At 46.9% G+C, this 16,594-nt stretch overlaps 1 protein-coding gene across 1 annotated transcript in view; it reads right to left on the reverse strand.

The window, feature by feature from the left end:
* Window positions 1–16,594, reverse strand: part of TMEM132B (transmembrane protein 132B) — a 140,852-nt gene that overhangs the window by 38,314 nt on the left and 85,944 nt on the right. The window lies entirely within an intron of this gene.

The following is a 16,594-nucleotide window of genomic DNA, read 5'->3' on the forward strand; positions in this document are numbered from 1 at the left end:
AAACCATGGCCCATCTTAGAGGCAGGAGTCTGTGCAATAAAACCTGACTCAGCCAGCTTCTACTACTCAGATTGGAAGCAGGTGGGAAGCCCATTGAGGTCAAAGAAGCCAAACTCCCCAGCGTCAGTTCATCCCGACACCACAGCGTCCCTGCGCACACTGGCTGAATGCCTCTTGAGATGGCAATTGAAGTTGTGCTTGCACTTTTAAATAATTCTTCCTAAAATATCTGCTACCCACTACACTGCAGCTCCTGTTTAGCCAATCAAAAGAAGAACAATCAGGCAAAGGACTGATCCATGAAGCCATGTAGGTCTCGCAAGATCAGGTTCCTAGTTCTTCTCTTGCTATTTTTGGCTGATAATTTATTAGACTTCTTAGAATTAGTATCATCTAGGAAAACTAAATAGCTGCATTCACAGAGGCTGGAAACAGGGTCAGCACAGAATGAGGTGAAGCCATAAGCTTGAGCCACTGCCCTTCAGTTTGCACGGGGCCTGTGTAAAGCTCAAGGTCAGAACCTACTACAGGAATACTGGTTGGTCAAGCAGTCCCCACTTTATTCCATCTTTCCTCAACCTGATCCCTTCCAGATGTTTCAGATCTGAGCTCCCATCAGCCCCAGCTAGCACAGCCAATGGGCAGTAATGCTGGGAATCGTAGTGTGGGACAATTAGAGGGCCGCAGCTTGGAGAAGGCTGCCTCGCACACTCTACAGCAGAACCTGTGTTCTCCCAGCGAAAGACGGATGCATGTGTCGAGTGAGCTACCAGAACTTCAGGAAAACACTGACTTGGGGTCAGCCGTTTCCAAATTACATTTTAGCAGAATCATATAAAAAGTGATCCGAGTGGAACACCAAAGGGGCAGATAAGAGGCTGCCGTACAACTGTGCCAGCCATTTCCACTTTGTCTTTCCCACGGCCGACAATCGGCGGGCAAACAAGTTTAAGCAGCAAGCCTGTTTGCCCAAAGCAGCAATTTTGTCCAGCTTTGCAGCAGCGAGGATACCGCCTGCCAGAGAGAAGTGGAACCAGGGGCGCTAATCTGTTTCCCCACATCTATTTTTAACATCATTTTTATCTACTGGCAATTTACCATCACAGCTTCACTTTTCATCTCTCCAGATCCCCGGTATTTCGTAGCACAGAGGCCATGTTTTATCATGGCCAAACGTTTGACATGAAGTGTCTGAGTCTACTTTTGCTCACGTTGATTTACAAAAAACAAATGGCTGCAAACGGCTGGCTGGGCTTCGACAAGAGAGGGGGAAGCAGCGGATGTTAGGATGCTGCAGGAAATTAAACGCCGCTGGTTGCGGGTGCTTGCTCCTAAGTCTGGCACCTGTGCCCAGAGCCCAACATGCATCCAATTCCATGTTCTCACTCTCTTTTTAATGGGACCCAAGACACTGAAGGCCAATTAGCTTCAGAATGGTTTTACATGCTTTGGTGGAAAGCATGCCTGAAGCTGACCTGGTCCTGCTACAGAAGAACAAATCTGCGGAAGGAGGTATCTGGCAGCTGGTTCTCCTGCCTCCGCTCCCGCTGCCAGTCTCCAGAGCCTTCCCAAATGCACTCTGGATGATCACCAGTAGGGACCTCCGAGGATTCCAGTTTGGCTCAAAAAACATGTGAGCATCACCAAAGCAAAGCTCTGGATGGGTGCATCCACTTGAGCATGTGCGCTAAAACTCTTCCTACATTGTTGGCTTACGCTTGCATTTGCCACATCTGCAGTTCTCAAATGTGAACAAGTGTCCTCCATTGACTGAGTCCGTCCCCCTTTAGCCCATGAAGGACACTGGTGCAAATTTGGGGGAATCTCCCACGCAATCGCTTCTTGATTTGCTCAGCTTTCTTGTTCACACAAAGCCACTGCAAATGCCAAAAAGAACTGGTTAGGAGATGAGCAGCGAGATGATGTTTGGAGAATCCCAGCAACCTTGAACCTTCACCCATCTGAGTTGGACATTTGGTGGCATGTGGGGAGTGGGAGAAGGGAGCGATCACTTCAAAGTGGGTGGTGGCACCTTCTGATCTATTTCTCCGAGGTCACTGTGGTGTCAAAAGGAAGACTCTCCACACCATCAGAGGGATTCCTAGTGTGGGATCTTCCTAGAGACAAGTGATGGAGGCTTGAGGCAAAATTGTTGGTGGCCTCAACACCAGCATTGCCCAGCCTGGTGGGCCCCTGGATGTTTTGCAGCTCCCATCAGCTCTTTCCAACATGACCAATAGCCAGGGACAGTGGCACCGTTGAATTCCCTGATTAGGAGGCTCGTCAGAAAAAACTCTTGTGTTCACAAGGGATTTTGGTCCACTGGGGTATCCATTTGGGATAAGTTCACCCATCACTAGCCAGGAGAGAGAGGAGATCTAGTCTACAACATCTGGAGAGCACCAGGCCGGAGAAGACGGTCCTACACAGTTCCTATAATTTTCCATCTCAGGTCAAGAGGAGCCTTTGCATCCAGCTCAAGTCAACCCCCAGTATCCCTTTCAGATTAGACATCCATGATTTGTTGGTTGAGCAATTACATTACTTCTGTCACATGCCCAGTTAACTTTATTACCATTTTTGTACCTGCGCCAAGAGCAGATGATCGGAACAATATTTAAAAAAAGAAAAAGAAAAAAACCTCCCCCACAAAGAAGGTAATAAATGAATAAGTAATTAGGGACATTAACCTTGGCCAGCTGTTTCAACATACTGAATTGGAAATTGTCTTCTGGGCCAATATGTAGAAACAGCTGCTCTGATGTTTTTACGATAATTGTATTCAGTGACTTAATGATTTGGAAGGTGACTGTTCTAGGAATTTAGTGATGGTGAGGAGACATTTCCAGTTGAAAGCTGAAGGCCTCAACCAATTTGCATAGGAGGAGTTTTCCTCATTTCCGTGGGGCTCCTGGAGCAGATTCCACTGCAACAATTCAGACAGCTTCACCAGAATTAGGTGTTTAAAGGGATACCTTAAAAACTGCAAAGAGATGGTGGAGTCCAGAGGGGGAAAGCATCAGGCAGAGTCCACAAGTGCCATTCGGGACGTACAGAGTTGGTTTCTCAGCTCTGTTTCTCACAATCTCTCTGTGTTCTGCCGATCATTAGTTTTTCATTCTTCTATCCGCTCACCAATAAAATCAGACTCATTCATGTATTCATTTTATCAGTGTGTTACCTGGGCTAATGCACATGAGTATTAATATGCATCATCACATTAACGTCCCTGCTTTTTGGAAGTGCACTCTGGCGCTAATGTACACTCGTGACGCAGCGTAAACCCCCCAGACCAAGTGAAAAGCCAGTCCCCAAATCTGTGATATGTAGAGGGCCAACCTGCTGCAGAACCAGCAGTGCAGTTGCATAGAAATCCAAGAGCCTCTGAGCCCGTGATGGGTTTTCCAACATCCCCGGGCTCAGCAAACATGTAACTGGGAGCTGCAGTACAGCAAAAGGGTGGATGAGGGGAGTAAGGGGTTAACCCCTCTTGCCCTGCCCATCACTGACTCTGTACACATCCTGCCCCCCACACAGACACTGCTCGGCTCTCCTGGGCCCAAATCTTCTGCCAACAGCCTCCTATGCACAGAAGTGCCATTCATTCTGAAACTGAGGGCCTGCTCTACTGGACTTCATGGGTTTACAGATAAGCAAACACCTTTTATTAATTTCTGGTAAATGATACACAGATGTATGTGTTTGTTTTCAAATCATTCCATATGTCACCGCTAAAAACTGGAGCATCAACAACAGAAAAGTGTTGGTACCATGTTCAGAAAAGGCTTATGCTGGAAGCCTGAAGGAACTGCCATTTCTGAGCAGCCACAGATCAAGCACATGTGAGCCATGGCAGCGAGGGGTGAGCTTACAATGAGAAGCCCAGCTCCCCTGAGCCCAGGAGACTTCCTATTCGCAAATCAGGAGTGAGTAGGATCATGCATTTTTCCACAGATTCCCACCTCTGAGACAGACAGAAGCTTGTGCAAGTGTTCAAAAGACCAAGACACTTGTGCAAATAGATGCAATGGGCACCAATCACACGATTTGCACAAGGCCCACAAACCAGAAGCTGGAAACGGCACTGTGCATGCAAATCACACTAGAACTTCACACTGTGAGCTGCGTAGGAAGGCCCTCGGCAATTATAGGCAGCCTATAAACATATGTAAATAAACGAACAAACAAACTACAAACGGTTTGGCCTCCCAGTGTGCAAAAACATCACCCATCGCATGAAGTGCACAAATGGCCTTTGTGTTTTGGAAAAAACAGTGCAAACCACAGCCCATCTCAAGCGATGGAAAGCCACAAGTTGGCCTGACATGCGCAACAGTAATTCAGCACCAGGTGGGGCTGGTCAACTCCTTCCGTCCATGAAAGTGCTCCCAGACTGTCCACGGCCCCAGGCATCCATCAGCCACTGGCCACCTCCACGGCTCTGCCAAAAGCCCAGTCCACACCCACCCAGTTGCTCTGCGTCTTCCAATCCTGGGGGTGACAATTAACTCCCACTAATAAGGCTTACTCATGGAACAGCAGAAACAAAGGGCAAAAGAAATGTCATTTTTACACTCCCATCTCTATTTCCTCACTGCACCAATTTAATTAACAGTAATGTTACAGTATCTGGAATTTCTTCTCCGTTTTACAAATAATGCCCTTTTGTTGAGGGCTTCAGTGTAAATTACTGCCCTATCAAGCACAGTCATAGAAGTAGAATTCCAGGCTAATTGGCAATAACACTAAAACGAATGTCCAGGCTGGGAAGGTGGAAAGAGAGAAAAATATTATAAATGTCGCATCAGCCAAACTCTTAACTAATTGTGAAGAACTATGAATACTTGAGAAAATGACCAAACTGCCGGGCATTCTGTGAGTTTATTCCTTTGGAAGGTCCTTGGGTCGATGCCTCGGCAGTCTCTTAAGCACTCAAAGTGTCTCGACTGCAAAGATGCCCTTGACTCCCTGCACAGAGAAAACTAGCAGATCAAGGAGAAATATTCTACCCTAGCTTTCCACGTGTCTTCGAAGCGGAGGCATGAAGCCTGTGCCAAGGGTTCTCTGATTTGTCAGGTTTAAAATGCTCTTTGGGTGGGGATCTGTGCAAAAACAGGTGGGGGGGGGCAAAGTCTCAGCTGTTCTATTCAGTGTAAGCATTCCCTCTGAAGAGTAATGATCGCCTTCTTCCTCTTTCCTCAAATTAGCTACAAGAGACAACCAGCCTAGCCTTAAGCCAGGTAATGACCCGGTAATCTGCAGCTGAAGGAGGAGGTGAGGCCCAGGCGAGAAGACATCAACGTCCCTGCATCCTAGTAGGGAAGGATTTGGGCCTGTATACCCAATGCTCACCACCCCACTTAAAATCTCCCCATTTCTGCCTTTTTAGCAAACTAGATTCCCTGCATCTGCCAGTAAGCCCAGACAGGAAAACGGGACATTCGGAATGACGAGGACGGCAGCAGCCCAAGACGTCACTGGTGTCCATCACACCGATATCCTTTTGCCCTCCCTGCTAATTTCTCTCCAGGAGTGTGGAGAGCATGCGGAAGGACTCATTAGCTTGCCTGGAGGTGAGTGAGTGCTTTTTCCTTGAGAGAGCTTCTTGCGGGGAAATTAGCGTCAGAGAGAAGTGGCTTCACTGCAGCAAAGATGGAAATGTTGGCGTATATGATTTTCCGACACGAAGCGCCACCAGATCTGCCACTTCTGCTAGCAAAAGTGTAGGGGTGTCCGTGGCCAGCTTCCAGGAGCCCTCAATGACAGAAAGAAATGCGGCATTGCCCAACAACAGAGCCAGTACACAGAGTGAAGTCCTCCATTATTCTAGTGAAGCTGTGCTGCTCACCTTCCCTTCATCCTACTTTCCTTTCTTCCTTGCTTTTGTGGGCACCCGGCTCTATAAATGTATCTACTTAACTTCATGCGTCCTGGTTTCTATCAAGGGTTTAGAACATCTTCCATACCAAGGTTCAGATTATTCTTGGTGGCCATCACCCAGCAAGTGGGTGGGGCTGAAGGAAAAAGGGGGTGGGAGCAAAGTCAAGGGGGGCAAAGTGAAATCCTATCAAAATGCTACAGTATTGTAGCTTGAAGTTCTTGCAGCAGTAACTAAGTCTCTCTAGAGGTATTGCAATCATGTAGATTGGGCAGAAAGCTACACGAAAGCTGGGAAACAAACGCACATTGGGAGGCTGGGAGGAAAGAGGGTAAGAGAAGGGCAAAAGGCTTTGGGAAGTGATGAAGACCCAGGTGGGCCACACTGGGCCCACCTCCCAAATTTCTGCATCCTTGGCATAAATGGCACCTTAAATAAATGGCATGTTTTGCGAGGAGAGGCAAAATTCTCAGACACCCTCCATTATGTCCCCTGTTCTGAAGATGGGAAGACAGCGGGAGAACACCTGCGTAAGTCCACCTCATATGTCCACAAAAGACCCAAGATCTGAATCTGGGCTTCCAGATTCATAGCTCAGGCCACAATCCTGCGCCTTCTTACCTGGGAGGAAGCCTCATTGAATGCAATGACATTTGTTTCAGAACAGACACTTGGAAGTCAGTCTTCCCGTCAGTCTTGGTGGTGGGGAGCGGAGGTTCTGAGAATATTGACTCAGATCCAGAATATGGAGGAAGGCATTCCTGGCACCATCTGTTCCCCTGCCACAGAACCCGCCATTGCATGTTACACAACTTGAGGTTTTATGTGTTTTTTTTTCCAGCAGGACGACAGGATGAGTGACCCAAGCCAGCCGAAAAGCGGCACATAAAATCCATCCTTTGTGGATCAGGCAACGCTGTTCTGCCAAAACAAACCCTGATGGATGCACACGGGCTGATTTCTCAAGCACTTTATAAATATTAATGGCACTGATCGAGCCTCTCAAAATTTGTCATGTCACACAGCTCTTAGAAAAACACTCCTAAGTGCAATCTTGCTTGGCCGGGGGTTGCGGGGGCCATTATGTATCCACACCTCACTTTGCAAGCTTGCCCTCACCCAAGATCCCTCCCCCATGCCAAAAGGAGGGAGATAAAATGCACGGTGAACGGGAGGGGGCTTTAAAGAGCTGTGTTCTCGGATCCGAGTCTTTCATGGGATGTGATAGAGCCGCTGGTGCAGAGATGGTCCTTCTGGAATCTCTAGATAAAGCAGCAAGGAGGGGAAGGAAGGAGACTGCGGGGGTGGGGGGCAGTTGAATTAGTGCACATGAATGCGTTTCTGCAAGCTCCAGAAAAGGGTGGAATGAAAGGCACCCGAGAATCCACAAAAAGAAGATTCTATCATTCCATAGAGACCTTAGAGCCACACGTCCGTATATTCCTGGATGCCCTCTACTTCCACCCCGGATTTGGTGCTGGCTCACCTGAAGGGCAAAAACTTATGGCAGTGGTGTAAAAACAGTTCCAAGACTAGAAAACTAATTGTGCTTGTTTCCTTGCACCAGCCACAGTGGACCTCCCAGTCTTATAGCCTGCCTACCAAAGAAACAGGGAAATGTCAAGAAAACAATCAGGAGACGTTTCTGTTTTCAGCTACGCCATTCCTTGAGCTTGCCCATGGTGAGCATCTCTCAGGCTGTTCCAAGGCCTGTATTCCATTTCAGAGCAGCATTTGGGAGACACTTTCTGGTAGTGGGTGGGGGCAAACTACCCCCGATCCCCCCTTATTTTAGTCCGAAGCTCTTATTGCAACTCGCTGTCTTTTAAGAACCGCACTTCAGCCATCCGGAACGGTGCGGGGAGACTACACAAACGCTGAGATGCCACCCAACGATCCATGGTTGTGAGAAAGGGTCCGTGGGACCTCTGAAGGGCCAGATTTGAACCCTGGACCACTATATTAAACCCGCCTCTGGGAGAGAGGGCTGGAGGAAAAGGACCCCAGGGCATCCCTGCCTAGCTTAACACCCAGGTGTGCCTCTCCCGTTTTCTGCATTCAACTTCACGCCAGCAATACCTGGAAACACTTTGGCCAAGGCTGTCCGATTACACCCAAAGTGATGCACTCAGCGATTTTGCCCTCCCTCAAGCCTGAGTTATAAATCACAGCATCTTTCAAGGGTCATTTTTCCCGGGTGTTCTTGTCAGCAGTTCACCCTGCAGCCAACTGGGGAACGCCATTACTCAATCTCCCATTTAAAAGGAACCTTACTGGTGAATATATATACGGACATCTGTGGTTCTAAGTGATTCACAACATTAGTCAGCCATTAGTCAACTGAACGATTACATTTTTCGGGAGAAAATAGGATTTCCAAAGACATAGATTAAATGTTTGCAGCATATATCGGGGGGAAAGTCTCCCGCCCCACATGCACTCGCTCATGCATCAGACCCAGTGGCTGGTTGAGCCGGTGGATTATTGATGGATTACATTTGAGAACCACTTTAAAGACGATGATTGGCTGGGAATTACTGTGCTATTATACAATGGACAAGTTTTCGGGAAAGAAAGGGCAGCCATTCTCGGCACAACACCATGTACAAATGGAACTTTTCAATCTCTAGTAAGAATCGCCTACTGGATTTGCCCCGGGGGGCATTAATAGGGCAAACCAGCGATTTTTGCAATTGCTAAGATTCTTCAAGCATCTGTTTGTTTCACCTGAACTGCAGGAGGATACATTTCAATTGGGAAAATGATCCCCCTCCCAGGTTACTTTTGTAGAATAACATTTATGGAGTAGAATTTGTGGGGAAATGCACATTTTGAAGCATGAGTCTTTTTACAGCACAACATTTCTGAACCGAAGCACAAGTACAGGAAAATGGAAACATTTCTCCCCCAGAGATGTTCTTGCTTACATTTGCATTCAGGTGCAGGATTTGCAAACAGAAATGAAACTCTTGTACTCCCCTAGGGGTTGACTTACAAGCCATCCGCACTTTCCAGTCTCACAAAAGGGGAGAATTAGTTGCCCATCCCGGGTATAGAAACTACTCTCTTAACTAGCCACCCTTCACCTTGAGGTCTCCAGACAGTTTGGACTCCAACTCCCATCAGTCCCAGCTGGTGTGGTTAGGGAGAAGGATCCTGGTGCCATTGTCCAAAGATCAGGACATTTGGACCTGATCTCTCGAGGTTAGGGAAACTTTCCTGAGCATCGTTGCCTGGTGCAGAATAGAGTTAATGGACAGGCAGGCCAAGACAGAAATCTGAGGAAGCAAACTTGTTGTTTTGAAAGATCTGATGGCATCAAGATTCTTTTTCTGTCATTCTGACTGATGCACCCAAGAAGGTTCGTTGTTTCTGGTTGCTGGAGCAGCATGATTTGGCGATTCTAAGGAAGCCTAGAAGACCAAGAACCAACTGGGATGAGATGCTGGATTTCATCCACTGGCTTGAACTGATGCATTTTCCTTCCATCAGAATTCTCCCTATTCCTATCACCCCTGTGATAATTTAAAAAGGGGAGGAGAGAAGGAAGATATCTTTTTTTCTGTTTTTAACATATCAGACTGCATAATAACCATGCGTGCAGCAAACTCTGACAACCCACTAATCTGTCCTGAACACATCTCATTTGGCAGTTATATGGTAATGAGGCCCTTTCTCCACAATTCTTCTTTCCCCTGAATGATTCATGTCTCATTCTAAAAAGCGCTTTTTGGAAACTCTTTCCTGATTCCACAGGACTTCTAATGCCAGGAAAAACCTGGTAGGATTTGCGGTAGCTTGCAAGATTCACCTCACTCTCCCCGCTCTGCTATCACAGCTTCCACCGCCAATATGGTTGTTTCAGCTTGGATTGTTCAGGATTGATTGACAAACTTCCCACAGAAAGTTGTATAATGAAAGAGCCCAGTAAACAGGGGAAGGCAGAATTGCCGTAGTTAATGGGATAATTGCTAGGACTGGAAATTCAGATTCCCATTGGAATTGATCACACGCAAGGCACACGCTAAGGGATACTGAGGAGGCATAAATAATGGGTGTTTATGTGTATCCCATTTGCAAGCAGTCAAACTGTTTCTGTTAACTCTTAACCTGCCATTTCATTACTGTGCTTCTTTGGCTGGTCTCTTGGTCAGATTTCGAGCCTGGAACAGGTCTCAGAATCGGGAGGATTCCTGCAGGACTCTATGATCTCCATTCCTTTTCCTTATTTCACCCAGTTTGCACCTCCTGAACACAGATGTAGATGCAATCTGCAGTTGAAGTCCACATATTTCAGAGGCTTTTTTGGACCAAAACTATGCATTTGACAGCATGGGTACTGGGAGATGCATACTTTCAAGCAAAGGGAACCCAAAATTGACAGATGCGTTCATTGCTGAAAACACAGAAGATGCAGCAATAGGATCAGTGTTCTGACTCTGTATAAGGCAGATTTGCATGGAACGTACCTTGCCGGGCTGGAATGACCTCACTTGTGGTTGGGTTGCTGTTTTCGGGAGAAGCTGTGTCTGATTGTTATGAATACCTCTGCTGGGGCTGCTCAGACCACAAGAACTGTTGAGTATCAGCTGTTTGGGTACAATTTTCTGGCACACCACCTCCTGCACCAGATGAAAATGTCAGCTTCTCTGCTCCTGGGAAAGTTATTTTCTTTCTTTCTGTTTCGATCTTGGCAGGAAAATGTCCCTAATAATTGATTCTTTCAACATCTGGTGTGCAGATTAGCATGTGTGGCTAACGGTCCAAAAATGGAAAGGCGATTCATTTTCATTGTGCCTAATAAAATAACCAAGTGAGGTGGGGGATGTTAGGTGTCAGAAGCACTTAAAAAAATAGTTTTTCTCTGCTCACGTTAACTGGCCAGGAAGCTGTTGGGCATATTATGGATTGTTACTTAGCCAAAGGGCTTGCCTTTTAGCATCTCGGGGAAGATAATTAAATGTGTAGATAATAAGCCCACTTTTCAACCTTAGCAACTCATAGGGATGCCGGGATATCACTTCCCCGTTCTGATAGCATTCAGAACTTTGTAATCCTGAAACGAAACCCAGCGGCACTGTGACACGGGCCATCCTTCCTGGAAACCCCCATCGGCAGGAAGTTCTTCTGCCCTTGCTCTGCATTTTTAGAAGTTCAAAGCTCATCTGAGCAGATTGTTGCCCATGGAGAAGCACCTTGCATTACCTCAAGATGTGGCAGAAGACCAGCTTCTAAGTCGGGGTGGACTCCAAATGGACCACTACTCCTACCATCCCTGACAATCGACCAGGCTTTGTGGGCTGATGGGGACTGGAATCCAGCAACCTCTGAAGGGCCACAGCATCCCCAACCCTGCTCTAGGCTGAGTATAGAGTCCTGCCCAGGTTTCACTCAAAGAGAATCTCTGCATTTTACTTTATACAGAATCTGGGAGTTGTGTGAGGCTGTACAGGTCCCTCCACTGCCCACCAAGAGACTCAAAGAACTTTAATTACTGGCATTTGAACTGCTTTCAGTTTTTTAGGATGCTTCAGTTGTTGCATGGTGGGGAAGAGGACCTCCAAAATCCCTCCAGGGATTGTGCAGGCACCCCCTTCCCCCTCTCTCAAGGGATGCTGCCTTTCTTATTCAGGCCACCGAAGATACTTTCCAGAGTCCGCAGGGGTTCATCAGGAAGAGGAGAACCCCTGATTCTTATTGAGCAGCTCCCGAGATGGCCATCGATCGCCAGATGATTTTCAGCACAGCAGCAAGCATCTCCTATTTTCACCATGAAAAGCAAATCCTTGGCAACCCCAATTGTTCCTAGGCAACCAGGAACTTTGCCAGTGTAGAGAACCAAAGGAAAATGCAAGCAGTCCTTCCCTTTTTTCTTCTTGTTAACAATCACTTTCATAAGATGATTCCAGCGAATCCATAGGAAAAAAACACTGATGAAATAGAAGGAATGTATAGCGTTCCACCATGGTCCAAAGTGAAGGTAACTGACGTATGTATACTCAGAAGTGATACAGATCCTACAAGGAAGGGCTGTACCACTGTGGCTTTGCCTGCAGCACATCCTGGGTTCACCCCTTAGCGTCTCCACATACTGCTGGGGAAGATGACAATGCAACAGAGCAGTGACGAGTCAGCACAGATCAGGAATACACAACTCACGGGATGGTTTTCTGCAACAGCAGATTAGACCCAATGGCCTTCATGGCCCCTTCCAACTCTACTACTCTATGATTCTATGACTAATGCCATGCCATAAGGTAAGCCCACCTGTAGCTGACCAGGGAGGAGAGATGGCTGTGCCTTTCATGGAAAAAAGAGAACTTGTCCTAAGGCTGGACTTCATGCAAGCCACCACCTTGGCTTCCAGCGCCTATGAAAAATTACAGAGCCACCAGAGTTTATCATGCAAGAACAGAAGACGCGATGTTCTTCCAATGGCTTTTATAAAACCCTTTCCTTTTGACCCTTTGCTGGAGATAAGCTCGCATCCGAAGCACCGGATTTGATTTACAGCCACAAATGCTGTCCACACTCCCACCATCTGATACAAGGGGCCAGTTCTTAATTCAGTTAACGTGGATGGCTGAGGAAATAGCCAGTCGTAGGAAGAATCCTGGGTGGATTTTTTTTCCAGATGGTGCTGTTTGGGTTTATCCTATCCTAATACCCACCTTATTTTCTCTACCATCTTTTAAACTTACCCTGGAGACAACCAACTGGAGTTTCTATTTAGATTAGGACCACTGTATGGGATAGGCCATTTTAACTTACACATACCCAATTCCTCCCTTTCCCTTGCAAAATATGCTATTTGCCCAGCTGTAAAAATATATAGGCACCATCCATTTCCTAAATGGGTTCTCTCTAACAAAACACATTTCTCCCAGCCCCCAGTTGTGAAGGAACTGATTTTGAGAGGCCCTGGGCCAAGGAGGAAACCTCAAGCCTAGATCCAGCCTGCATGGGGTCCCAACCCAGCCCTCCAGGATCTCTCAGGTGGCCATGCCCCATTCCAAGGCTAGCATCAAGATAAGCATAGCTGGACGCCTGCCAGTGGCCCATACCTCAGCAGATGTCCACTGCATAGGACCCCCGGGAGTTGCTCTCCTCCTTCTCCATGGCATCCTGCTTGCCTCCTGCTCTGGTCCAGTTAAAGGTGCTGATAAGGAGGAGAGGCCATGGCCTATTTTCTTACTGGTTCTTTGTTAGAAAGCAAGGAATTGCTAGCAAAGAGGAGAAAGCATAAGTGCAACAAGAGCAGCTTGTGACAATGGAAGAGAGAGAGAGAGTGTAGGCTCATGGATGGAGGGGCCTCATGGGCAGTGCCTGGCTCAAGGACCCTGGAAAACCTGGAGCTGCCTCTGCACCTTCCCATGACCCCCTTTCCCCCATCTAATGATAGTTTTGTGATGCCCCAGCTTTTGTGCAGTTTCCCCTCCCTGCATCCTGAAAGGTTTCCATGCCTCTCCTAAGAGCAAGTTGCAGGATGAGCATTAAGCAGGAATATGCTGGAATTGTTTAAAATTAAACTCCTTTGGCCCTCCCTTTCTGCCTTCTTCTCCACCCACCATTGAAACGTGGCCCCCAGAAGCTTCTCTGAAGTGAACTTGGCCCTCAGGCTGAATGAGGCTCCCCACCCCTGCCACAGAATACGTAGCACGTTGCTTAAACCAGCCCTCCGCATTGTGTATCTGTGTAGTAAAGGACTGCGGCATTCCGTTGTTGCTTTGGTGGTGCAGCGCCTCAGCTCCATGCCTGTTGCATGAACAAACACTCCAGGTTGGCAAACACAAGGAAGCTAGGGAAACACAAGCTGTTGCTCTTTGCCACAGCCATCTCACACCACTTTGCATTGCCCAAGGCTCCCGACTTGAGGAGGCTTGTTAGGAGAAGGAACTGTGTCAAGTAATGTGAGAGCAATCTGTGTTCAGCACGGAAACATTATTCCAACCAGGTGGGGAATTCATGGAGGATCCAATGATCTGTGGCTGCAAACTGTGATGCCTGCATGCTGCCACCAGGATTGGATGCAGTAAGTCTCCCAAATTTAACTGCTGGGGAATCCGCAGACAGGGTGAGTTTCCATACTCTGTCCCAGCTCCTGCCAACCTTGCAGTTCGAAAGCATAAAAAATGCCAGGAGATAAATAGGTGCCACTTCAATGGGAAGGTAACAGCGTTCTGTGCACCTCGGTGTTTATTCATGCCGGCCACATGGCCACGGAAACTGTCTGCGGACAAACGCTGGCTCCCTCGACTAGGAAACGGAGATGAGCACCACTCCCGAGAGTCAGGCATGACTGGACTTTAATGTCATGGAGAAACCTTTACCTTTATCAGGAGCAAGAGGCTACTGTCGAACTTGGGTCACGCTTGTTGGTTTACCATGGGTGTCCAGGTGTCTGTACAGTACCCTGGTCCGGGTAAGTTGGTCAAGCCTAGTTCTCCTCCTCTTATGTTCTGCTGTGCTCCAAGATGCTTGAAACTTCCCAAGTTCAAAGCATCTTTTAAGATGGCATCTTTAAGCAATGTCTGAAATTGGCCTCCTTAACCAATTGGCCATCTCTGCTGTGTATCAGTTCGGCAACTGGAATCAGCCGTGCACCTTAACTGCATCCTGAATTCCTCTGGAGAAGATGCTGCTGTTCTACCATTTGTGTTGAGCAGGATGGGCCAGAATGGCTCAAAAGGATGGGGAGGGTCAGGCATTTCCCACACTGTGCAACCCCCTTCACTGAATATTCTTAGCACACTGAGAAAATGTTCCTGAGTTCATTGTCTTTGTTCACATCTGCCATTAATTGCTATCACTGAATTCTCCAAGCCAGATGTGATTGGCCATACGGGGCGAGTACACAAAAGCTGGGAAAGCACCTAATGACCCGTAGTCAAGGGAAAGGAGGTGGAGCCAAGGGAAGGCATGTGACTGCAAGGGAAAGAGTGGGACCTCACGTAGGCTGGCTTTGACCCCTTGGGTCAGAGGTCCTGGGGCTCAGATCTAACATTCCTTTTCCAATAGTAGCTAGTCGAACGCATCTGGTAGCCCAGGAGCATAAGAAGAAGACCTCTGCCTTTCCCCAGAGTTTCTCCCTGGAGAAGTTCAACATCTGGCATTTAAAGGTATACTGCCCCTGAACGTGGAGCACGCGTGTTTAGAGACTATCGCACACCACAATGCATCTTTTAATGCTATTTTAAAGATACGTTTTGACAATACACAGTAGGTGGTAGGGAGGTTGTTATATGGATAATTTTTGTATTGGGACAGTATTCGGTATTTGCTAATGTACACCTTTTAAAAAATTACTTTCCTGCTTCTTGGAAATTAACAAAATCATAAGTTTAAATTAATTCCTCATTGATAACTATAGGGAAATTAATTTCCTTTGTTAACCGTAAGTCCATTGTTAGAACACTAGATAGATGAAAGCTCACCGCCTATAACGCAGTGGTTTGAGAACCATCTAACACTTCCAGTATTTGAATGTGTGGCATGTAGATGCCACCTTCAAATGGATATTTATTTGTATTTGTGGTCTGCTTTGTTGAATCCTAGGCATACTTGCTAAAAAGTTGCTTTTTCATGCAGGTGCATTGCATATGTATTCTTTGCTCAGGATGTAGGCAACTGATTGTGTATTAAAAGCAGCCGAAAATGTTTAGAGACTAGAAGGGCTAACTTCAAGGGAAGCTTGGGAACCTTTGATTCTGCTCTTCTTTCTGCAGATGGAGCATGGGTGCATAAAAATGAAGCTTCATAGGAAATAAAACTGAAGGCGCTGCAGCCTCAGCAACCCCCATGAATCCCTTTCTCAATTAAAGTGCTGTGTGCTTATGATTTAAAGCCAGCAAGTGGAAAGGCTGCAGTGGTGGGGGCAGAGGGACATGAAGGGTTCCCCAACAACAACAACAAGAGCTCAGTTGTTTGGTTTAGAAATGAAGTTTGCAACGCAAGCCAACTAATTAATTTCAACGAAAATGCCATAACTAATTGTGGCATATCGCCACAGCATGGATGCATGGAGATCCCATTAACACAACGGAAGGCAACAGCTCCTGAGGAGCCATTGCTGTACGTTGGGCCCGTAATCCCCAAGCAAAGAAAAAGATTTACACAATAGACAGTAATGGTTTCCAAGGAGCTGTTACCGTACGTCAGGTAAATAAAATCTTATTGAAATGCATTTTGCACATTTAAATCTTCCTGCTGCAGATGTAAATGAGCAGAGAGATCCTGTTTCCCTGAACACACGCAAAAAGAAAGAAAAATCAGGATTCATATGGCTAAAGCTGAGTGTACCTGCTGCTCCAGGAACATTTTCAGCAGTGTAAAAAAAAAAAAAAAAACCCAAAAAACAAAAGAAAAGAAACTGCTTGGCAACCGTTTTTCAGCAATGCCTCCACAAGCATCTGATGTTAAGTCGCATCACCTTCTCTTGCTCTGCTGCTCAAAATGACTCGGAGTCCCCCCACCGCCACCCCAGCCCCTGGGATGCCTTTCTGCCTTTGTGATGTCATCCCATTCAGCTACATGCCCACTGATTGGCTGGAATCATCCGAGATAGAAAGAAACATGACAAAGCAACTTAAGAGAATACTAAGAAGGATCTGGACAAACAAACACAGAAGATGATGCTTGTTTGAACCAGTAGTTGCATCTTGTGGTGCAGACTCTGTTGAGCTAGAGGATCGCCACGCTTCCTTGCCACTGTGTGAT

This window comes from Varanus komodoensis, unplaced genomic scaffold (genome assembly GCF_004798865.1).
Source record: "Varanus komodoensis strain SLA01 unplaced genomic scaffold, ASM479886v1 scaffold38, whole genome shotgun sequence".
Classification (NCBI taxonomy): Eukaryota; Metazoa; Chordata; class Lepidosauria; order Squamata; family Varanidae; genus Varanus; species Varanus komodoensis.